The following is a 25,325-nucleotide window of genomic DNA, read 5'->3' on the forward strand; positions in this document are numbered from 1 at the left end:
ATCAAAAGTATGGTTTAACTCTGTTAGCTTAATGAACATATCAGAAATAAGTTTCACACAATGCTTCTGTGTAGTTTTTATTTGAAGATATTATTTTTCCCAATAGAGGCCTCTTAGCGCTCAGAATGTCCAATTGCAGTTTCTACAGAAAGAGTGTTTCAGAAAGGCTCAATCAAATGTAAGGTTCAACTCTGTTAGTTGAATGCACAGAACAGAAAGAAGTTTCATACAATGCTTCTGTGTAGTTTATATTTGAACATATTCTTTTTTCCACTATTACCCACTTAGCGCTACGAATGTCCAGTTGCATTTTCTACAGACAGAGTGTTTCAAAACTGCTCAATCAAAAGTATGGTTTAACTCTGTTAGCTGAATGCTCAGATCAGAAAGAAGTTTCACAGAATGCTTCTGTGTAGTTTATATTTGGATATATTCCTTTTTCCACTACTACTCTCTGAGCGCTCCAAATGTCCAGTTGCATTTTCTACAGAAAGAGTGTTCAGATCTGCTCAATCAAAAGTATGGTTTAACTCTGTTAGCTGAATGCACAGATCAGAAAGAAGTTTCACAGAATGATTCTGTGTAGTTTATATTTGGAGACATTCCTTTTTCCACTATTACCCTCTTAGCGCTCCGAATCTCCACTTGCATTTTCTACAGAAAGAGTGTTTCACAACGGCTCAATCAAAACTAAGGTTCAACTCTTTTAGTTGAACAAACAGAACAGAAAGAAATTTCACACAATTCTTCTGTGTAGTTTTTATTTTAGACATTCTTTTTCCCAATATAGGCCTCTTGGCGCTCAGAATGTCCAATTGCAGTTTCTACAGAAAGAGTGTTTCAGAACGCCTCAATCAAAAGTAAGGTTGAACTCTGTTAGTTGAATGCACAGAACAGAAAGAAGTTTCATACAATGCTTCTGTGTAGTTTATATTTGAACATATTCTTTTTTCCACTATTACCCATTTAGCGCTACGAATGTCTAGTTGCATTTTCTACAGACAGAGTGTTTCAAAACTGCTCAATCAAATGTATGGTTTAACTCTGTTAGCTGAATGCTCAGATCAGAAAGAAGTTTCACAGAATGCTTCTGTGTAGTTTATATTTGAATATATTCCTTTTTCCACTACCACGCTCTTAGCGCTCCAAATGTACAGTTGCATTTTCTACAGAAAGAGTGTTCAGATCTGCTCAATCAAAATTATGGTTTAACTCTGTTAGCTGAATGCACAGATCAGAAAGAAGTTTCACCGAATGATTCTGTGTAGTTTATATTTGAAGACATTCCTTTTTCCACTATTACCCTCTTAGCGCTCCGAATCTCCACTTGCATTTTCTACAAAAAGAGTGTTTCATAACTGCTCAATCAAAAATATGTTTTATCTCTGTTAAGTGAATTTACAGATCAGAAATAAGTTTCACAGAATGCATCTGTGTAGTTTTTATTTGAAGATATTCTTTTTCCCAATGTAGGCCTCTTAGCGCTTAGCATGTCCAATTGCAGTTTCTACAGAAAGAGTGTTTCAGAAAGGCTCAATCAAAAGTAAGGTTCAACTCTGTTAGTTGAATGCACAGAACAGAAAGAATTTTCACAGAATGCTACTGTGTAGTTTATATTTGAATATATTCCTTTTTCCACTATTACCCTCTTAGCGCTCCGAATGTACACTTGCATTTTCTACAGAAAGAGTGTTCAGAACTGCGCAATCAAAAGTATGGTTTAACTCTGTTAGCTTAATGAACATATCAGAAATAAGTTTCACACAATGCTTCTGTGTAGTTTTTATTTGAAGATATTATTTTTCCCAATAGAGGCCTCTTAGCGCTCAGAATGTCCAATTGCAGTTTCTACAGAAAGAGTGTTTCAGAAAGGCTCAATCAAAAGTAAGGTTCAACTCTGTTAGTTGAATGCACAGAACAGAAAGATGTTTCATACAATGCTTCTGTGTAGTTTATATTTGAACATATTCTTTTTTCCACTATTACCCACTTAGCGCTACGAATGTCCAGTTGCATTTTCTACAGACAGAGTGTTTCAAAACTGCTCAATCAAAAGTATGGTTTAACTCTGTTAGCTGAATGCTCAAATCAGAAAGAAGTTTCACAGAATGCTTCTGTGTAGTTTATATTTGAATATATTCCTTTTTCCACTACTAATCTCTTAGCGCTCCAAATGTCCAGTTGCATTTTCTACAGAAAGAGTGTTCAGATCTGCTCAATCAAAAGTATGGTTTAACTCTGTTAGCTGAATGCACAGATCAGAAAGAAGTTTCACCGAATGATTCTGTGTAGTTTATATTTGAAGACAATCCTTTTCCACTATTACCCACTTAGCGCTCGGAATCTCCACTTGCCTTTTCTACAAAAAGAGTGTTTCATAACTGCTCAATCAAAAATATGTTTTATCTCTGTTAACTGAATTTACAGATCAGAGATAAGTTTCACAGAATGCATCTGTGTAGTTTTTATTTGTAGAGATTCTTTTTCCCAATGTAGGCCTCTTAGCGCTTAGCATGTCCAATTGCAGTTTCTACAGAAAGAGTGTTTCAGAACGGCTCAATCAAAAGTAAGGTTCAACTCTGTTAGTTGAATGCACAGAACAGAAAGAATTTTCACAGAATGCTACTGTGTAGTTTATATTTGAATATAGTCCTTTTTCCACTATTACCCTCTTAGCGCTCCGAATGTCCACTTGCATTTTCTACAGAAAGAGTGTTCAGCACTGCGCAATCAAAAGTATGGTTTAACTCTGTTAGCTTAATGAACATATCAGAAATAAGTTTCACACAATGCTTCTGTGTAGTTTTTATTTGAAGATATTATTTTTCCCTATAGAGGACTCTTAGCGCTCAGAATGTCCAATTGCAGTTTCTACAGAAAGAGTGTTTCAGAAAGGCTCAATCAAAAGTAAGGTTCAACTCTGTTAGTTGAATGCACAGAACAGAAAGAAGTTTCATACAATGCTTCTGTGTAGTTTATATTTGAACATATTCTTTTTTCCACTATTACCCACTTAGCCCTACGAATGTCCAGTTGCATTTTCTACAGACAGAGTGTTTCAAAACTGCTCAATCAAAAGTATGGTTTAACTCTGTTAGCTCAATGCTCAGATCAGAAAGAAGTTTCACAGAATGCTTCTGTGTAGTTTATATTTGAATATATTCCTTTTTCCACTACTACTCTCTTAGCGCTCCAAATGTCCAGTTGCATTTTCTACAGAAAGAGTGTTCAGATCTGCTCAATCAAAAGTATGGTTTAACTCTGTTAGCTGAATGCACAGATCAGAGAGAAGTTTCACCGAATGATTCTGTGTAGTTTATATTTGAAGACATTCCTTTTTCCACTATTACCCTCTTAGCGCTCCGAATCTCCACTTGCATTTTCTACAAAAAGAGTGTTTCATAACTGCTCAATCAAAAACATGTTTTACCTCTGTTAACTGAATTTACAGATCAGAAATAAGTTTCACAGAATGCATCTGTGTAGTTTTTATTTGAAGATATTCTTTTTCCCAATGTAGGCCTCTTAGCGCTTAGCATGTCCAATTGCAGTTTCTACAGAAAGAGTGTTTCAGAACGGCTCAATCAAAAGTAAGGTTAAACTCTTTTAGTTGAATGCACAGAACAGAAAGAATTTTCACAGAATGCTACTGTGTAGTTTATATTTGAATATATTCCTTTTTCCACTATTACCCTCTTAGCGCTCCGAATGTCCACTTGCATTTTCTACAGAAAGAGTGTTCAGAACTGCGCAATCAAAAGTATGGTTTAACTCTGTTAGCTTAATGAACATATCAGAAATAAGTTTCACACAATGCTTCTGTGTAGTTTTTATTTGAAGATATTATTTTTCCCAATAGAGGCCTCTTAGCGCTCAGAATGTCCAATTGCAGTTTCTACAGAAAGAGTGTTTCAGAAAGGCTCAATCAAAAGTAAGGTTCAACTCTGTTAGTTGAATGCACAGAACAGAAAGAAGTTTCATACAATGCTTCTGTGTAGTTTATATTTGAACATATTCTTTTTTCCACAATTACCCACTTAGCGCTACGAATGTCCAGTTGCATTTTCTACAGACAGAGGGTTTCAAAACTGCTCAATCAAAAGTATGGTTTAACTCTGTTAGCTGAATGCTCAGATCAGAAAGAAGTTTCACAGAATGCTTCTGTGTAGTTTATATTTGAATATATTCCTTTTTCCACTACTACTCTCTTAGCGCTCCAAATGTCCAGTTGCATTCTCTACAGAAAGAGTGTACAGATCTGCTCAATCAAAAGTATGGTTTAACTCTGTTAGCTGAATGCACAGATCAGAAAGAAGTTTCACAGAATGATTCTGTGTAGTTTATATTTGGAGACATTCCTTTTTCCACTATTACCCTCTTAGCGCTCCGAATCTCCACTTGCATTTTCTACAGAAAGAGTGTTTCAGAACGGCTCAATCAAAACTAAGGTTCAACTCTTTTAGTTGAACAAACAGAACAGAAAGAAGTTTCACACAAATCTTCTGTGTAGTTTTTATTTGTAGACATTCATTTTCCCAATATAGGCTTCTTAGCGCTCAGAATGTCCAATTGCAGTTTCTACATAAAGAGTGTTTCAGAAGGGCTCAATCAAAAGTAAGGTTGATCTCCGTTAGTTGAATGCACAGAACAGAAAGAAGTTTCATACAATGCTTCTGTGTAGTTTATATTTGGACATATTATTTTTTCCATTATTACCTACTTAGCGCTACGAATGTCCAGTGCATTTTCTACAGACAGAGTGTTTCAAAACTGCTCAATCAAAAGTATGGTTTAACTCTGTTAGCTGAATTCTCAGATCAGAAAGAAGTTTCACAGAATGCTTCTGTGTAGTTTATATTTGAAAATATTCCTTTTTCCACTACTACGCTCTTAGCGCTCCAAATGTCCAGTTGCATTTTCTACAGAAAGAGTGTTCAGATCTGCTCAATCAGAAGTATGGTTTAACTCTGTTAGCTGAATGCACAGATCAGAAAGAAGTTTCACCGAATGATTCTGTGTAGTTTATATTGGAAGACATTCCTTTTTCACTATTACCCTCTTAGCGCTCCGAATCTCCACTTGTATTTTCTACAAAAAGAGTGTTTCATAACTGCTCAATCAAAAATATGTTTTATCTCTGTTAACTGAATTTACAGATCAGAAATAAGTTTCACAGAATGCATCTGTGTAGTTTTTATTTGAAGATATTCTTTTTCCCAAAGTAGGCCTCTTAGCGCTTAGCATGTCCAATTGCAGTTTCTAAAGAAAGAGTGTTTCAGAACGGCTCAATCAAAAGTAAGGTTCAACTCTGTTAGTTGAATGCACAGAACAGAAAGAATTTTCACAGAATGCTACTGTGTAGTTTATATTTGAATATAGTCCTTTTTCCACTATTACCCTCTTAGCGCTCCGAATGTCCACTTGCATTTTCTACAGAAAGAGGGTTCAGCACTGCGCAATCAAAAGTATGGTTTAACTCTGTTAGCTTAATGAATATATCAGAAATAAGTTTCACACAATGCTTCTGTGTAGTTTTTATTTGAAGATATTATTTTTCCCAATAGAGGCTTCTTAGCGCTCAGAATATCCAATTGCAGTTTCTACAGAAAGAGTGTTTCAGAAAGGCTCAATCAAAAGTAAGGTTCAACTCTGTTAGTTGAATGCACAGAACAGAAAGGTGTTTCATACAATGCTTCTGTGTAGTTTATATTTGAACATATTCTTTTTTCCACTATTACCCACTTAGCGCTACGAATGTCCAGTTGCATTTTCTACAGACAGAGTGTTTCAAAACTGCTCATTGAAAAGTATGTTTTAACTCTGTTAGCTGAATGCTCAGATCAGAAAGAAGTTTCACAGAATGCTTCTGTGTAGTTTATATTTGAATATATTCCTTTTTCCACTACTACTCTCTTAGCGCTCCACATGTCCAGTTGCATTTTCTACAAAAAGAGTGTTCAGATCTGCTCAAACAAAAGTATGGTTTAACTCTGTTAGCTGAATGCACAGATCAGAAAGAAGTTTCACAGAATGATTCTGTGTAGTTTATATTTGGAGACATTCCTTTTTCCACTATAACCCTCTTAGCGCTCCGAATCTCCACTTGCATTTTCTACAGAAAGAGTGTTTCAGAACGGCTCAATCAAAACTAAGGTTCAACTCTTTTAGTTGAACAAACAGAACAGAAAGAAGTTTCACACAATTCTTCTGTGTAGTTTTTATTTATAGACATTCATTTTCCCAATATTGGCATCTTAGTGCTCAGAATGTCCAATTGCAGTTTCTACAGAAAGAGTGTTTCAGAACGGCTCAATCAAAAGTAAGTTTGAACTCTGTTAGTTGAATGCACAGAACAGAAAGAAGTTTCATACAATGCTTCTGTGTAGTTTATATTTGAACATATTCTTTTTTCCACTATTACCCACTTAGCGCTACGAATGTCCAGTTGCATTTACTACAGACAGAGTGTTTCAAAACTGCTCAATCAAAAGTATGGTTTAACTCTGTTAGCTGAATGCTCAGATCAGAAAGAAGTTTCACAGAATGCTTCTGTGTAGTTTATATTTGAATATATTCCTTTTTCCACTACTACGCTCTTAGCGCTCCAAATGTCCAGTTGCATTTTCTACAGAAAGAGTGTTCAGATCTGCTCAATCAAAAGTATGGTTTAACTCTGTTAGCTGAATGCACAGATCAGAAAGAAGTTTCACCGAATGATTCTGTGTAGTTTATATTTGAAGACATTCCTTTTTCCACTATTACCCTCTTAGCGCTCAGAATCTCCACTTGTATTTTCTACAAAAAGAGTGTTTCATAACTGCTCAATCAAAAATATGTTTTATCTCTGTTAACTGAATTTACATATCAGAAATAAGTTTCACAGAATGCATCTGTGTAGTTTTTATTTGAAGATATTCTTTTTCCCAAAGTAGGCCTCTTAGCGCTTAGCATGTCCAATTGCAGTTTCTATAGAAAGAGTGTTTCAGAACGGCTCAATCAAAAGTAAGGTTCAACTCTGCTAGTTGAATGCACAGAACAGAAAGAATTTTCACAGAATGCTACTGTGTAGTTTATATTTGAATATAGTCCTTTTTCCACTATTACCCTCTTAGCGCTCCGAATGTCCACTTGCATATTCTACAGAAAGAGGGTTCAGCACTGCGCAATCAAAAGTATGGTTTAACTCTGTTAGCTTAATGAACATATCAGAAATAAGTTTCACACAATGCTTCTGTGTAGTTTTTATTTGAAGATATTATTTTTCCCAATAGAGGCCTCTTAGCGCTCAGAATGTCCAATTGCAGTTTCTACAGAAAGAGTGTTTCAGAAAGGCTCAATCAAAAGTAAGGTTCAACTCTGTTAGTTGAATGCACAGAACAGAAAGATGTTTCATACATTGCTTCTGTGTAGTTTATATTTGAACATATTCTTTTTTCCACTATTACCCACTTAGCGCTACGAATGTCCAGTTGCATTTTCTACAGACAGAGTGTTTCAAAACTGCTCAATCAAAAGTATGGTTTAAATCTGTTAGCTGAATTCTCAGATCAGAAAGAAGTTTCACAGAATGCTTCTGTGTAGTTTATATTTGAATATATTCCTTTTTCCACTACTACGCTCTTAGCGCTCCAAATGTCCAGTTGCATTTTCTACAGAAAGAGTGTTCAGATCTGCTCAATCAAAAGTATGGTTTAACTCTGTTAGCTGAATGCACAGATCAGAAAGAAGTTTCACCGAATGATTCTGTGTAGTTTATATTTGAAGACATTCCTTTTTCCACTATTACCCTCTTAGCGCTCAGAATCTCCACTTGTATTTTCTACAAAAAGAGAGTTTCATAACTGCTCAATCAAAAATATGTTTTATCTCTGTTAACTGAATTTACAGATCAGAAATAAGTTTCACAGAATGCATCTGTGTAGTTTTTATTTGAAGATATTCTTTTTCCCAAAGTAGACCTCTTAGCGCTTAGCATGTCCAATTGCAGTTTCTACAGAAAGAGTGTTTCAGAAAGGCTCAATCAAAAGTAAGGTTCAACTCTGTTAGTTGAATGCACAGAACAGAAAGAATTTTCACAGCATGCTACTGTGTAGTTTATATTTGAATATAGTCCTTTTTCCACTATTTCCCTCTTAGCGCTCCGAATGTCCACTTGCATTTTCTACAGAAAGAGGGTTCAGCACTGCGCAATCAAAAGTATGGTTTAACTCTGTTAGCTTAATGAACATATCAGAAATAAGTTTCACACAATGCTTCTGTGTAGTTTTTATTTGAAGATATTATTTTTCCCAATAGAGGCCTCTTAGCGCTCAGAATTTCCAATTGCAGTTTCTACAGAAAGAGTGTTTCAGAAAGGCTCAATCAAAAGTAAGTTTCAACTCTGTTAGTTGAATGCACAGAACAGAAAGAAGTTTCATACAATGCTTCTGTGTAGTTTATATTTGAACATATTCTTTTTTCCACTATTACCCAATTAGCGCTACGAATGTCCAGTTGCATTTTCTACAGACAGAGTGTTTCAAAACTGCTCAATCAAAAGTATGGTTTAACTCTTTTAGCTGAATGCTCAGATCAGAAAGAAGTTTCACAGAATGCTTCTGTGTAGTTTATATTTGAATATATTCCTTTTTCCACTACTACGCTCTTAGCGCTCCAAATGTCCAGTTGCATTTTCTACAGAAAGAGTGTTCAGATCTGCTCAATCAAAAGTATGGTTTAACTCTGTTAGCTGAATGCACAGATCAGAAAGAAGTTTCACCGAATGATTCTGTGTAGTATATATTTGAAGACATTCCTTTTTCCACTATTACCCTCTAAGCGCTCGGAATCTCCACTTGCATTTTCTACAAAAAGAGTGTTTCATAACTGCTCAATCAAAAATATGTTTTATCTCTGTTAACTGAATTTACAGATCAGAAATAAGTTTCACAGAATGCATCTGTGTAGTTTTTATTTGAAGATATTCTTTTTCCCAAAGTAGGCCTCTTAGCGCTTAGCATGTCCAATTGCAGTTTCTATAGAAAGAGTGTTTCAGAACGGCTCAATCAAAAGTAAGGTTCAACTCTGCTAGTTGAATGCACAGAACAGAAAGAATTTTCACAGAATGCTACTGTGTAGTTTATATTTGAATATAGTCCTTTTTCCACTATTACCCTCTTAGCGCTCCGAATGTCCACTTGCATTTTCTACAGAAAGAGGGTTCAGCACTGCGCAATCAAAAGTATGGTTTAACTCTGTTAGCTTAATGAACATATCAGAAATAAGTTTCACACAATGCTTCTGTGTAGTTTTTATTTGAAGATATTATTTTTCCCAATAGAGGCCTCTTAGCGCTCAGAATGTCCAATTGCAGTTTCTACAGAAAGAGTGTTTCAGAAAGGCTCAATCAAATGTAAGGTTCAACTCTGTTAGTTGAATGCACAGAACAGAAAGAAGTTTCATACAATGCTTCTGTGTAGTTTATATTTGAACATATTCTTTTTTCCACTATTACCCACTTAGCGCTACGAATGTCCAGTTGCATTTTCTACAGACAGAGTGTTTCAAAACTGCTCAATCAAAAGTATGGTTTAACTCTGTTAGCTGAATGCTCAGATCAGAAAGAAGTTTCACAGAATGCTTCTGTGTAGTTTATATTTGGATATATTCCTTTTTCCACTACTACTCTCTGAGCGCTCCAAATGTCCAGTTGCATTTTCTACAGAAAGAGTGTTCAGATCTGCTCAATCAAAAGTATGGTTTAACTCTGTTAGCTGAATGCACAGATCAGAAAGAAGTTTCACAGAATGATTCTGTGTAGTTTATATTTGGAGACATTCCTTTTTCCACTATTACCCTCTTAGCGCTCCGAATCTCCACTTGCATTTTCTACAGAAAGAGTGTTTCACAACGGCTCAATGAAAACTAAGGTTCAACTCTTTTAGTTGAACAAACAGAACAGAAAGAAATTTCACACAATTCTTCTGTGTAGTTTTTATTTTAGACATTCTTTTTCCCAATATAGGCCTCTTGGCGCTCAGAATGTCCAATTGCAGTTTCTACAGAAAGAGTGTTTCAGAACGCCTCAATCAAAAGTAAGGTTGAACTCTGTTAGTTGAATGCACAGAACAGAAAGAAGTTTCATACAATGCTTCTGTGTAGTTTATATTTGAACATATTCTTTTTTCCACTATTACCCATTTAGCGCTACGAATGTCTAGTTGCATTTTCTACAGACAGAGTGTTTCAAAACTGCTCAATCAAATGTATGGTTTAACTCTGTTAGCTGAATGCTCAGATCAGAAAGAAGTTTCACAGAATGCTTCTGTGTAGTTTATATTTGAATATATTCCTTTTTCCACTACCACGCTCTTAGCGCTCCAAATGTACAGTTGCATTTTCTACAGAAAGAGTGTTCAGATCTGCTCAATCAAAATTATGGTTTAACTCTGTTAGCTGAATGCACAGATCAGAAAGAAGTTTCACCGAATGATTCTGTGTAGTTTATATTTGAAGACATTCCTTTTTCCACTATTACCCTCTTAGCGCTCCGAATCTCCACTTGCATTTTCTACAAAAAGAGTGTTTCATAACTGCTCAATCAAAAATATGTTTTATCTCTGTTAAGTGAATTTACAGATCAGAAATAAGTTTCACAGAATGCATCTGTGTAGTTTTTATTTGAAGATATTCTTTTTCCCAATGTAGGCCTCTTAGCGCTTAGCATGTCCAATTGCAGTTTCTACAGAAAGAGTGTTTCAGAAAGGCTCAATCAAAAGTAAGGTTCAACTCTGTTAGTTGAATGCACAGAACAGAAAGAATTTTCACAGAATGCTACTGTGTAGTTTATATTTGAATATATTCCTTTTTCCACTATTACCCTCTTAGCGCTCCGAATGTACACTTGCATTTTCTACAGAAAGAGTGTTCAGAACTGCGCAATCAAAAGTATGGTTTAACTCTGTTAGCTTAATGAACATATCAGAAATAAGTTTCACACAATGCTTCTGTGTAGTTTTTATTTGAAGATATTATTTTTCCCAATAGAGGCCTCTTAGCGCTCAGAATGTCCAATTGCAGTTTCTACAGAAAGAGTGTTTCAGAAAGGCTCAATCAAAAGTAAGGTTCAACTCTGTTAGTTGAATGCACAGAACAGAAAGATGTTTCATACAATGCTTCTGTGTAGTTTATATTTGAACATATTCTTTTTTCCACTATTACCCACTTAGCGCTACGAATGTCCAGTTGCATTTTCTACAGACAGAGTGTTTCAAAACTGCTCAATCAAAAGTATGGTTTAACTCTGTTAGCTGAATGCTCAAATCAGAAAGAAGTTTCACAGAATGCTTCTGTGTAGTTTATATTTGAATATATTCCTTTTTCCACTACTAATCTCTTAGCGCTCCAAATGTCCAGTTGCATTTTCTACAGAAAGAGTGTTCAGATCTGCTCAATCAAAAGTATGGTTTAACTCTGTTAGCTGAATGCACAGATCAGAAAGAAGTTTCACCGAATGATTCTGTGTAGTTTATATTTGAAGACAATCCTTTTCCACTATTACCCACTTAGCGCTCGGAATCTCCACTTGCCTTTTCTACAAAAAGAGTGTTTCATAACTGCTCAATCAAAAATATGTTTTATCTCTGTTAACTGAATTTACAGATCAGAGATAAGTTTCACAGAATGCATCTGTGTAGTTTTTATTTGTAGAGATTCTTTTTCCCAATGTAGGCCTCTTAGCGCTTAGCATGTCCAATTGCAGTTTCTACAGAAAGAGTGTTTCAGAACGGCTCAATCAAAAGTAAGGTTCAACTCTGTTAGTTGAATGCACAGAACAGAAAGAATTTTCACAGAATGCTACTGTGTAGTTTATATTTGAATATAGTCCTTTTTCCACTATTACCCTCTTAGCGCTCCGAATGTCCACTTGCATTTTCTACAGAAAGAGTGTTCAGCACTGCGCAATCAAAAGTATGGTTTAACTCTGTTAGCTTAATGAACATATCAGAAATAAGTTTCACACAATGCTTCTGTGTAGTTTTTATTTGAAGATATTATTTTTCCCTATAGAGGACTCTTAGCGCTCAGAATGTCCAATTGCAGTTTCTACAGAAAGAGTGTTTCTGAAAGGCTCAATCAAAAGTAAGGTTCAACTCTGTTAGTTGAATGCACAGAACAGAAAGAAGTTTCATACAATGCTTCTGTGTAGTTTATATTTGAACATATTCTTTTTTCCACTATTACCCACTTAGCCCTACGAATGTCCAGTTGCATTTTCTACAGACAGAGTGTTTCAAAACTGCTCAATCAAAAGTATGGTTTAACTCTGTTAGCTCAATGCTCAGATCAGAAAGAAGTTTCACAGAATGCTTCTGTGTAGTTTATATTTGAATATATTCCTTTTTCCACTACTAATCTCTTAGCGCTCCAAATGTCCAGTTGCATTTTCTACAGAAAGAGTGTTCAGATCTGCTCAATCAAAAGTATGGTTTAACTCTGTTAGCTGAATGCACAGATCAGAAAGATGTTTCACAGAATGATTCTGTGTAGTTTATATTTGGAGACATTCCTTTTTCCACTATTACCCTCTTAGCGCTCCGAATCTCCACTTGCATTTTCTACAGAAAGAGTGTTTCAGAACGGCTCAATCAAAACTAAGGTTCAACTCTTTTAGTTGAACAAACAGAACAGAAAGAAGTTTCACACAATTCTTCTGTGTAGTTTTTATTTGTAGACATTCTTTTTCCCAATATAGGCCTCTTAGCGCTCAGAATGTCCAATTGCAGTTTCTACAGAAAGAGTGTTTCAGAATGGCTCAATCAAAAGTAAGGTTCAACTCTGTTAGTTGAATGCACAGAACAGAAAGAATTTTCACAGAATGCTACTGTGTAGTTTATATTTGAATATATTCCTTTTTCCACTATTACCCTCTTAGCGCTCCGAAAGTCCACTTGCATTTTCTACAGAAAGAGTGTTCAGAACTGCGCAATCAAAAGTATGGTTTAACTCTGTTAGCTTAATGAACATATCAGAAATAAGTTTCACACAATGCTTCTGTGTAGTTTTTATTTGAAGATATTATTTTTCCCAATAGAGGCCTCTTAGCGCTCAGAATGACCAATTGCTGTTTCTACAGAAAGAGTGTTTCAGAAAGGCTCAATCAAAAGTAAGGTTCAACTCTGTTAGTTGAATGCACAGAACAGAAAGAAGTTTCATACAATGCTTCTGTGTAGTTTATATTTGAACATATTCTTTTTTCCACTATTACCCACTTAGCGCTACGAATGTCCAGTTGCATTTTCTACAGACAGTGTTTCAAAACTGCTCAATCAAAAGTATGGTTTAACTCTGTTAGCTGAATGCTCAGATCAGAAAGAAGTTTCACAGAATGCTTCTGTGTAGTTTATATTTGAATATATTCCTTTTTCCACTACTACGCTCTTAGCGCTCCAAATGTCCAGTTGCATTTTCTACAGAAAGTGTGTTCAGATCTGCTCAATCAAAAGTATGGTTTAACTCTGTTAGCTGAATGCACAGATCAGAGAGAAGTTTCACCGAATGATTCTGTGTAGTTTATATTTGAAGACATTCCTTTTTCCACTATTACCCTCTTAGCGCTCCGAATCTCCACTTGCATTTTCTACAAAAAGAGTGTTTCATAACTGCTCAATCAAAAACATGTTTTATCTCTGTTAACTGAATTTACAGATCAGAAATAAGTTTCACAGAATGAATCTGTGTAGTTTTTATTTGAAGTTATTCTTTTTCCCAATGTAGGCCTCTTAGCGCTTAGCATGTCCAATTGCAGTTTCTACAGAAAGAGTGTTTCAGAACGGCTCAATCAAAAGTAAGGTTCAACTCTGTTAGTTGAATGCACAGAACAGAAAGAATTTTCACAGAATGCTACTGTGTAGTTTATATTTGAATATATTCCTTTTTCCACTATTGCCCTCTTAGCGCTCTGAATGTCCACTTGCATTTTCTACAGAAAGAGTGTTCAGAACTGCGCAATCAAAAGTATGGTTTAACTCTGTTAGCTTAATGAACATATCAGAAATAAGTTTCACACAATGCTTCTGAGTAGTTTTTATTTGAAGATATTATTTTTCCCAATAGAGGCCTCTTAGCGCTCAGAATGTCCAATTGCAGTTTCTACAGAAAGAGTGTTTCAGAAAGGCTCAATCAAAAGTAAGGTTCAACTCTGTTAGTTGAATGCACAGAACAGAAAGAAGTTTCATACAATGCTTCTGTGTAGTTTATATGTGAACATATTCTTTTTTCCACTATTACCCACTTAGCGCTACGAATGTCCAGTTGCATTTTCTACAGACAGAGTGTCTCAAAACTGCTCAATCAAAAGTATGGTTTAACTCTGTTAGCTGAATGCTCAGATCAGAAAGAAGTTTCACAGAATGCTTCTGTGTAGTTTATATTTGAATATATTCCTTTTTCCACTACTACGCTCTTAGCGCTCCAAATGTCCAGTTGCATTTTCTACAGAAAGATTGTTCAGATCTGCTCAATCAAAAGTATGGTTTAACTCTGTCAGCTGAATGCACAGATCAGAGAGAAGTTTCACCGAATGATTCTGTGTAGTTTATATTTGAAGACATTCCTTTTTCCACTATTACCCCCTTAGCGCTCCGAATCTCCACTTGCATTTTCTACAAAAAGAGTGTTTCATAACTGCTCAATCAAAAACATGTTTTATCTCTGTTAACTGAATTTACAGATCAGAAATAAGTTTCACAGAATGCATCTGTGTAGTTTTTATTTGAAGATATTCTTTTTCCCAATGTAGGCCTCTTAGCGCTTAGCATGTCCAATTGCAGTTTCTACAGAAAGAGTGTTTCAGAACGGCTCAATCAAAAGTAAGGTGCAAATCTGTTAGTTGAATGCACAGAACAGAAAGAATTTTCACAGAATGCTACTGTGTAGTTTATATTTGAATATATTCCTTTTTCCACTATTACCCTCTTAGCGCTCCGAATGTCCACTTGCATTTTCTACAGAAAGAGTGTTCAGAACTGCGCAATCAAAAGTATGGTTTAACTCTGTTAGCTTAATGAACATATCAGAAATAAGTTTCACACAATGCTTCTGTGTAGTTTTTATTTGAAGATATTATTTTTCCCAATAGAGGCCTCTTAGCGCTCAGAATGTCCAATTGCAGTTTCTACAGAAAGAGTGTTTCAGAAAGGCTCAATCAAAAGTAAGGTTCAACTCTGTTAGTTGAATGCACAGAACAGAAAGAAGTTTCATACAATGCTTCTGTGTAGTTTATATTTGAACATATTCTTTTTTCCACTATTACCCACTTAGCGCTACGAATGTCCAGTTGCATTTTCTACAGACAGAGTGTTTCAAAACTGCTCAATCAAAAGTATGGTTTAACTCTGTTAGCTAAATGCTCAGATCAGAATGAAGTTTCACAGAATGCTTCTGTGTAGTTTATATTTGAATATATTCCTTTTTCCACTACTACTCTCTTAGCGCTCCAAATGTCCAGTTGCATTTTCTACAGAAAGACTGTTCAGATCTGCTCAATCAAAAGTATGGTTTAACTCTGTTAGCTGAATGCACAGATCAGAAAGAAGTTTCACAGAATGATTCTGTGTAGTTTATATTTGGAGACATTCCTTTTTCCACTATTACCCTCTTAGCGCTCCGAATCTACACTTGCATTTTCTACAGAAAGAGTGTTTCAGAACGGCTCAATCAAAACTAAGGTTCAACTCTTTTAGTTGAACAAACCGAACAGAAAGAAGTTTCACACAATTCTTCTGTGTAGTTTTTATTTGTAGACATTCTTTTTCCCAATATAGGCCTCTTTGCGCTGAGAATGTCCAATTGCAGTTTCTACAGAAAGAGTGTTTCAGAACGGCTCAATCAAAAGTAAGGTTCAACTCTGTTAGTTGAATGCACAGAATAGAAAGAAGTTTCATACAATGCTTCTGTGTAGTTTATATTTGAACATATTCTTTTATCCACTATTACCCACTTAGCGCTACGAATGTCCAGTTGCATTTTCTACAGACAGAGTGTTTCAAAACTGCTCCATCAAAAGTATGGTTTAACTCTGTTAGCTGAATGCTCAGATCAGAAAGAAGTTTCACAGAATGCTTCTGTGTAGTTTATATTTGAATATATTCCTTTTTCCACTACTACTCTCTTAGCGCTCCAAATGTCCAGTTGCATTTTCTACAGAAAGAGTGTTCAGATCTGCTCAATCAAAAGTATGGTTTAACTCTGTTAGCTGAATGCACAGATCAGAAAGAAGTTTCACAGAATGATTCTGTGTAGTTTATATTTGGAGACATTCCTTTTTCCACTACTACCCTCTTAGCGCTCCGAATCTCCACTTGCATTTTCTACAGAAAGAGTGTTTCAGAACGGCTCAATCAAAACTAAGGTTCAACTCTTTTAGTTGAACAAACAGAACAGAAAGAAGTTTCACACAATTCTTCTGTGTAGTTTTTATTTGTAGACATTCTTTTTCCCAATATAGGCCTCTTTGCGCTGAGAATGTCCAATTGCAGTTTCTACAGAAAGAGTGTTTCAGAACGGCTCAATCAAAAGTAAGGTTCAACTCTGTTAGTTGAATGCACAGAATAGAAAGAAGTTTCATACAATGCTTCTGTGTAGTTTATATTTGAACATATTCTTTTTTCCACTATTACCCACTTAGCGCTACGAATGTCCAGTTGCATTTTCTACAGACAGAGTGTTTCAAAACTGCTCAATCAAAAGTATGGTTTAACTCCGTTAGCTGAATGCTCAGATCAGAAAGAAGTTTCACAGAATGCTTCTGTGTAGTTTATATTTGAATATATTCCTTTTTCCACTACTACGCTCTTAGCGCTCCAAATGTCCAGTTGCATTTTCTACAGAAAGAGTGTTCAGATCTGCTCAATCAAAAGTATGGTTTAACTCTGTTAGCTGAATGCACAGATCAGAAAGAAGTTTCACCGAATGATTCTGTGTAGTTTATATTTGAAGACATTCCTTTTTCCACTATTACCCTCTTAGCGCTCCGAATCTCCACTTGCATTTTCTACAAAAAGAGTGTTTCATAACTGCTCAATCAAAAATATGTTTTATCTCTGTTAAGTGAATTTACAGATCAGAAATAAGTTTCACAGAATGCATCTGTGTAGTTTTTATTTGAAGATATTCTTTTTCCCAATGTAGGCCTCTTAGCGCTTAGCATGTCCAATTGCAGTTTCTACAGAAAGAGTGTTTCAGAACGGCTCAATCTAAAGTAAGGTTCAACTCTGTTAGTTGAATGCACAGAACAGAAAGAATTTTCACAGAATGCTACTGTGTAGTTTATATTTGAATATATTCCTTTTTCCACTATTACCCTCTTAGCGCTCCGAATGTCCACTTGCATTTTCTACAGAAAGAGTGTTCAGAACTGCGCAATCAAAAGTATGGTTTAACTCTGTTAGCTTAATGAACATATCAGAAATAAGTTTCACACGATGCTTCTGTGTAGTTTTTATTTGAAGATATTATTTTTCCCAATAGAGGCCTCTTAGCGCTCAGAATGTCCAATTGCAGTTTCTACAGAAAGAGTGTATCAGAAAGGCTCAATCAAAAGTAAGGTTCAACTCTGTTAGTTGAATGCACAGAACAGAAAGTAGTTTCATACAATGCTTCTGTGTAGTTTATATTTGAACATATTCTTTTTTCCACTATTACCCACTTAGCGCTACGAATGTCCAGTTGCATTTTCTACAGACAGAGTGTTTCAAAACTGCTCAATCAAAAGTATGGTTTAACTCTGTTAGCTGAATGCTCAGATCAGATAGAAGTTTCACAGAATGCTTCTGTGTAGTTTATATTTGAATATATTCCTTTTTCCACTACTACGCTCTTAGCGCTCCAAATGTCCAGTTGCATTTTCTACAGAAAGAGTGTTCAGATCTGCTCAATCAAAAGTATGGTTTAACTCTGTTAGCTGAATGCACAGATCAGAAAGAAGTTTCACCGAATCATTCTGTGTAGTTTATATTTGAAGACATTCCTTTTTCCACTATTACCCTCTTAGCGCCCCGAATCTCCACTTGCATTTTCTACAAAAAGAGTGTTTCATAACTGCTCAATCAAAAATATGTTTTATCTCTGTTAACTGAATTTACAGATCAGAAATAAGTTTCACAGAATGCATCTGTGTAGTTTTTATTTGAAGATATTCTTTTTCCCAATGTAGGGCTCTTAGTGCTTAGCATGTCCAATTGCAGTTTCTACAGAAAGAGTGTTTCAGAACGGCTCAATCAAAAGTAAGGTTCAACTCTGTTAGTTGAATGCACAGAACAGAAAGAATTTTCACAGAATGCTACTGTGTAGTTTATATTTGAATATATTCCTTTTTCCACTATTACCCTCTTAGCGCTCCGAATGTCCACTTGCATTTTCTACAGAAAGAGTGTTCAGAACTGCGCAATCAAAAGTATGGTTTAACTCTGTTAGCTTAATGAACATATCAGAAATAAGTTTCACAAAATGCTTCTGTGTAGTTTTTATTTGAAGATATTATTTTTCCCAATAGAGGCCTCTTAGCGCTCAGAATGTCCAATTGCAGTTTCTACAGAAAGAGTGTTTCAGAAAGGCTCAATCAAAAGTAAGGTTCAACTCTGTTAGTTGAATGCACAGAACAGAAAGAAGTTTCATACAATGCTTCTGTGTAGTTTATATTTGAACATATTCTTTTTTCCACTATTACCCACTTAGCGCTACGAACGTCCAGTTGCATTTTCTACAGACAGAGTGTTTCAAAACTGCTCAATCAAAAGTATGGTTTAACTCTGTTAGCTGAATGATCAGATCAGAAAGAAGTTTCACAGAATGCTTCTGTGTAGTTTATATTTGAATATATTCCTTTTTCCACTACTACGCTCTTAGCGCTCCAAATGTCCAGTTGCATTTTCTACACAAAGAGTGTTCAGATCTGCTCAATCAACAGTATGGTTTAACTCTGTTAGCTGAATGCACAGATCAGAGAGAAGTTTCACAGAATGATTCTGTGTAGTTTATATTTGAAGACATTCCTTTTTCCACTATTACCCTCTTAGCGCTCCGAATCTCCACTTGCATTTTCTACAAAAAGAGTGTTTCATAACTGCTCAATCAAAAACATGTTTTATCTCTGTTAACTGAATTTACAGATCAGAAATAAGTTTCACAGAATGCATCTGTGTAGTTTTTATTTGAAGATATTCTTTTTCCCAATGTAGGCCTCTTAGCGCTTAGCATGTCCAATTGCAGTTTCTACAGAAAGAGTGTTTCAGAACGGCTCAATCAAAAGTAAGGTTCAACTCTGTTAGTTGAATGCACAGAACAGAAAGAATTTTCACAGAATGCTACTGTGTAGTTTATATTTGAATATATTCCTTTTTCCACTATTACCCTCTTAGCGCTCCGAATGTCCACTTGCATTTTCTACAGAAAGAGTGTTCAGAACTGCGCAATCAAAAGTATGGTTTAACTCTGTTAGCTTAATGAACATATCAGAAATAAGTTTCACACAATGCTTCTGTGTAGTTTTTATTTGAAGATATTATTTTTCCCAATAGAGGCCTCTTAGCGCTCAGAATGTCCAATTGCAGTTTCTACAGAAAGAGTGTTTCAGAAAGGCTCAATCAAAGGTAAGGTTCAACTCTGTTAGTTGAATGCACAGAACAGAAAGAAGTTTCATACAATGCTTCTGTGTAGTTTATATTTGAATATATTCTTTTTTCCACTATTACCCACTTAGCGCTACGAATGTCCAGTTGCATTTTCTACAGACAGAGTGTTTCAAAACTGCTCAATCAAAAGTATGGTTTAACTCTGTTAGCTGAATGCTCAGATCAGAAAGAAGTTTCACAGAATGCTTCTGTGTAGTTTATATTTGAATATATTCCTTTTTCCACTACTACTCTCTTAGCGCTCCAAATGTCCAGTTGCATTTTCTACAGAAAGAGTGTTCAGATCTGCTCAATCAAAATTATGGTTTAACTCTGTTAGCTGAATGCACAGATCAGAAAGAAGTTTCCCAGAATGATTCTGTGTAGTTTATATTTGGAGACATTCCTTTTTCCACTATTACCCTCTTAGCGCTCCGAATCTCCACTTGCATTTTCTACAGAAAGAGTGTTTCAGAACGGCTCAATCAAAACTAAGGTTCAACTCTTTTAGTTGAACAAACAGAACAGAAAGAAGTTTCACACAATTCTTCTGTGTAGTTTTTATTTGTAGACATTCTTTTTCCCAATATAGGCCTCTTAGCGCTCAGAATGTCCAATTGCAGTTTCTACAGAAAGAGTGTTTCAGAACGGCTCAATCAAAAGTAAGGTTGAACTCTGTTAGTTGAATGCACAGAACAGAAAGAAGTTTCATACAATGCTTCTGTGTAGTTTATATTTGAACATATTCTTTTTTCCACTATTACCCACTTAGCGCTACGAATGTCCAGTTGCATTTTCTACAGACAGAGTGTTTCAAAACTGCTCAATCAAAAGTATGGTTTAACTCTGTTAGCTGAATGCTCAGATCAGAAAGAAGTTTCACAGAATGCTTCTGTGTAGTTTATATTTGAATATATTCCTTTTTCCACTACTACGCTCTTAGCGCTCCAAATGTCCAGTTGCATTTTCTACAGAAAGAGTGTTCAGATCTGCTCAATCAAAAGTATGGTTTAACTCTGTTAGCTGAATGCACAGATCAGAAAGAAGTTTCACCGAATGATTCTGTGTAGTTTATATTTGAAGACATTACTTTTTCCACTATTACCCTCTTAGCGCTCAGAATCTCCACTTGTATTTTCTACAAAAAGAGAGTTTCATAACTGCTCAATCAAAAATATGTTTTATCTCTGTTAACTGAATTTACAGATCAGAAATAAGTTTCACAGAATGCATCTGTGTAGTTTTTATTTGAAGATATTCTTTTTCCCAAAGTAGGCCTCTTAGCGCTTAGCATGTCCAATTGCAGTTTCTACAGAAAGAGTGTTTCAGAATGGCTCAATCAAAAGTAAGGTTCAACTCTGTTAGTTGAATGCACAGAACAGAAAGAATTTTCACAGAATGCTACTGTGTAGTTTATATTTGAATATAGTCCTTTTTCCACTATTTCCCTCTTAGCGCTCCGAATGTCCACTTGCATTTTCTACAGAAAGAGGGTTCAGCACTGCGCAATCAAAAGTATGGTTTAACTCTGTTAGCTTAATGAACATATCAGAAATAAGTTTCACACAATGCTTCTGTGTAGTTTTTATTTGAAGATATTATTTTTCCCAATAGAGGCCTCTTAGCGCTCAGAATTTCCAATTGCAGTTTCTACAGAAAGAGTGTTTCAGAAAGGCTCAATCAAAAGTAAGTTTCAACTCTGTTAGTTGAATGCACAGAACAGAAAGAAGTTTCATACAATGCTTCTGTGTAGTTTATATTTGAACATATTCTTTTTTCCACTATTACCCAATTAGCGCTACGAATGTCCAGTTGCATTTTCTACAGACAGAGTGTTTCAAAACTGCTCAATCAAAAGTATGGTTTAACTCATTTAGCTGAATGCTCAGATCAGAAAGAAGTTTCACAGAATGCTTCTGTGTAGTTTATATTTGAATATATTCCTTTTTCCACTACTACGCTCTTAGCGCTCCAAATGTCCAGTTGCATTTTCTACAGAAAGAGTGTTCAGATCTGCTCAATCAAAAGTATGGTTTAACTCTGTTAGCTGAATGCACAGATCAGAAAGAAGTTTCACCGAATGTTTCTGTGTAGTATAAATTTGAAGACATTCCTTTTTCCACTATTACCCTCTAAGCGCTCGGAATCTCCACTTGCATTTTCTACAAAAAGAGTGTTTCATAACTGCTCAATCAAAAATATGTTTTATCTCTGTTAACTGAATTTACAGATCAGAAATAAGTTTCACAGAATGCATCTGTGTAGTTTTTATTTGAAGATATTCTTTTTCCCAAAGTACGCCTCTTAGCGCTTAGCATGTCCAATTGCAGTTTCTATAGAAAGAGTGTTTCAGAACGGCTCAATCAAAAGTAAGGTTCAACTCTGCTAGTTGAATGCACAGAACAGAAAGAATTTTCACAGAATGCTACTGTGTAGTTTATATTTGAATATAGTCCTTTTTCCACTATTACCCTCTTTGCGCTCCGAATGTCCACTTGCATTTTCTACAGAAAGAGGGTTCAGCACTGCGCAATCAAAAGTATGGTTTAACTCTGTTAGCTTAATGAACATATCAGAAATAAGTTTCACACAATGCTTCTGTGTAGTTTTTATTTGAAGATATTATTTTTCCCAATAGAGGCCTCTTAGCGCTCAGAATGTCCAATTGCAGTTTCTACAGAAAGAGTGTTTCAGAAAGGCTCAATCAAATGTAAGGTTCAACTCTGTTAGTTGAATGCACAGAACAGAAAGAAGTTTCATACAATGCTTCTGTGTAGTTTATATTTGAACATATTCTTTTTTCCACTATTACCCACTTAGCGCTACGAATGTCCAGTTGCATTTTCTACAGACAGAGTGTTTCAAATCTGCTCAATCAAAAGTATGGTTTAACTCTGTTAGCTGAATGCTCAGATCAGAAAGAAGTTTCACAGAATGCTTCTGTGTAGTTTATATTTGGATATATTCCTTTTTCCACTACTACTCTCTTAGCGCTCCAAATGTCCAGTTGCATTTTCTACAGAAAGAGTGTTCAGATCTGCTCAATCAAAATTATGGTTTAACTCTGTTAACTGAATGCACAGATCAGAAAGAAGTTTCACCGAATGATTCTGTGTAGTTTATATTTGAAGACATTCCTTTTTCCACTATTACCCTCTTAGCGCTCCGAATCTCCACTTGCATTTTCTACAAAAAGAGTGTTTCATAACTGCTCAATCAAAAATATGTTTTATCTCTGTTAAGTGAATTTACAGATCAGAAATAAGTTTCACAGAATGCATCTGTGTAGTTTTTATTTGAAGATATTCTTTTTCCCAATGTAGGTCTCTTAGCGCTTAGCATGTCCAATTGCAGTTTCTACAGAAAGAGTGTTTCAGAACGGCTCAATCAAAAGTAAGGTTCAACTCTGTTAGTTGAATGCACAGAACAGAAAGAATTTTCACAGAATGCTACTGTGTAGTTTATATTTGAATATAGTCCTTTTTCCACTATTTCCCTCTTAGCGCTCCGAATGTCCACTTGCATTTTCTACAGAAAGAGGGTTCAGCACTGCGCAATCAAAAGTATGGTTTAACTCTGTTAGCTTAATGAACATATCAGAAATAAGTTTCACACAATGCTTCTGTGTAGTTTTTATTTGAAGATATTATTTTTCCCAATAGAGGCCTCTTAGCGCTCAGAATTTCCAATTGCAGTTTCTACAGAAAGAGTGTTTCAGAAAGGCTCAATCAAAAGTAAGTTTCAACTCTGTTAGTTGAATGCACAGAACAGAAAGAAGTTTCATACAATGCTTCTGTGTAGTTTATATTTGAACATATTCTTTTTTCCACTATTACCCAATTAGCGCTACGAATGTCCAGTTGCATTTTCTACAGAAAGAGTGTTTCAAAACTGCTCAATCAAAAGTATGGTTTAACTCTTTTAGCTGAATGCTCAGATCAGAAAGAAGTTTCACAGAATGCTTCTGTGTAGTTTATATTTGAATATATTCCTTTTTCCACTACTACGCTCTTAGCGCTCCAAATGTCCAGTTGCATTTTCTACAGAAAGAGTGTTCAGATCTGCTCAATCAAAAGTATGGTTTAACTCTGTTAGCTGAATGCACAGATCAGAAAGAAGTTTCACCGAATGATTCTGTGTAGTATATATTTGAAGACATTCCTTTTTCCACTATTACCCTCTAAGCGCTCGGAATCTCCACTTGCATTTTCTACAAAAAGAGTGTTTCATAACTGCTCAATCAAAAATATGTTTTATCTCTGTTAACTGAATTTACAGATCAGAAATAAGTTTCACAGAATGCATCTGTGTAGTTTTTATTTGAAGATATTCTTTTTCCCAAAGTACGCCTCTTAGCGCTTAGCATGTCCAATTGCAGTTTCTATAGAAAGAGTGTTTCAGAACGGCTCAATCAAAAGTAAGGTTCAACTCTGCTAGTTGAATGCACAGAACAGAAAGAATTTTCACAGAATGCTACTGTGTAGTTTATATTTGAATATAGTCCTTTTTCCACTATTACCCTCTTAGCGCTCCGAATGTCCACTTGCATTTTCTACAGAAAGAGTGTTCAGCACTGCGCAATCAAAAGTATGGTTTAACTCTGTTAGCTTAATGAACATATCAGAAATAAGTTTCACACAATGCTTCTGTGTAGTTTTTATTTGAAGATATTATTTTTCCCAATAGAGGCCTCTTAGCGCTCAGAATGTCCAATTGCAGTTTCTACAGAAAGAGTGTTTCAGAAAGGCTCAATCAAATGTAAGGTTCAACTCTGTTAGTTGAATGCACAGAACAGAAAGAAGTTTCATACAATGCTTCTGTGTAGTTTATATTTGAACATATTCTTTTTTCCACTATTACCCACTTAGCGCTACGAATGTCCAGTTGCATTTTCTACAGACAGAGTGTTTCAAAACTGCTCAATCAAAAGTATGGTTTAACTCTGTTAGCTGAATGCTCAGATCAGAAAGAAGTTTCACAGAATGCTTCTGTGTAGTTTATATTTGGATATATTCCTTTTTCCACTACTACTCTCTTAGCGCTCCAAATGTCCAGTTGCATTTTCTACAGAAAGAGTGTTCAGATCTGCTCAATCAAAAGTATGGTTTAACTCTGTTAGCTGAATGCACAGATCAGAAAGAAGTTTCACCGAATGATTCTGTGTAGTATATATTTGAAGACATTCCTTTTTCCACTATTACCCTCTAAGCGCTCGGAATCTCCACTTGCATTTTCTACAAAAAGAGTGTTTCATAACTGCTCAATCAAAAATATTTTTTATCTCTGTTAACTGAATTTACAGATCAGAAATAAGTTTCACAGAATGCATCTGTGTAGTTTTTATTTGAAGATATTCTTTTTCCCAAAGTACGCCTCTTAGCGCTTAGCATGTCCAATTGCAGTTTCTATAGAAAGAGTGTTTCAGAACGGCTCAATCAAAAGTAAGGTTCAACTCTGCTAGTTGAATGCACAGAACAGAAAGAATTTTCACAGAATGCTACTGTGTAGTTTATATTTGAATATAGTCCTTTTTCCACTATTACCCTCTTAGCGCTCCGAATGTCCACTTGCATTTTCTACAGAAAGAGTGTTCAGCACTGCGCAATCAAAAGTATGGTTTAACTCTGTTAGCTTAATGAACATATCAGAAATAAGTTTCACACAATGCTTCTGTGT

This window comes from Symphalangus syndactylus, chromosome 6, assembly GCF_028878055.3.
Source record: "Symphalangus syndactylus isolate Jambi chromosome 6, NHGRI_mSymSyn1-v2.1_pri, whole genome shotgun sequence".
Classification (NCBI taxonomy): Eukaryota; Metazoa; Chordata; class Mammalia; order Primates; family Hylobatidae; genus Symphalangus; species Symphalangus syndactylus.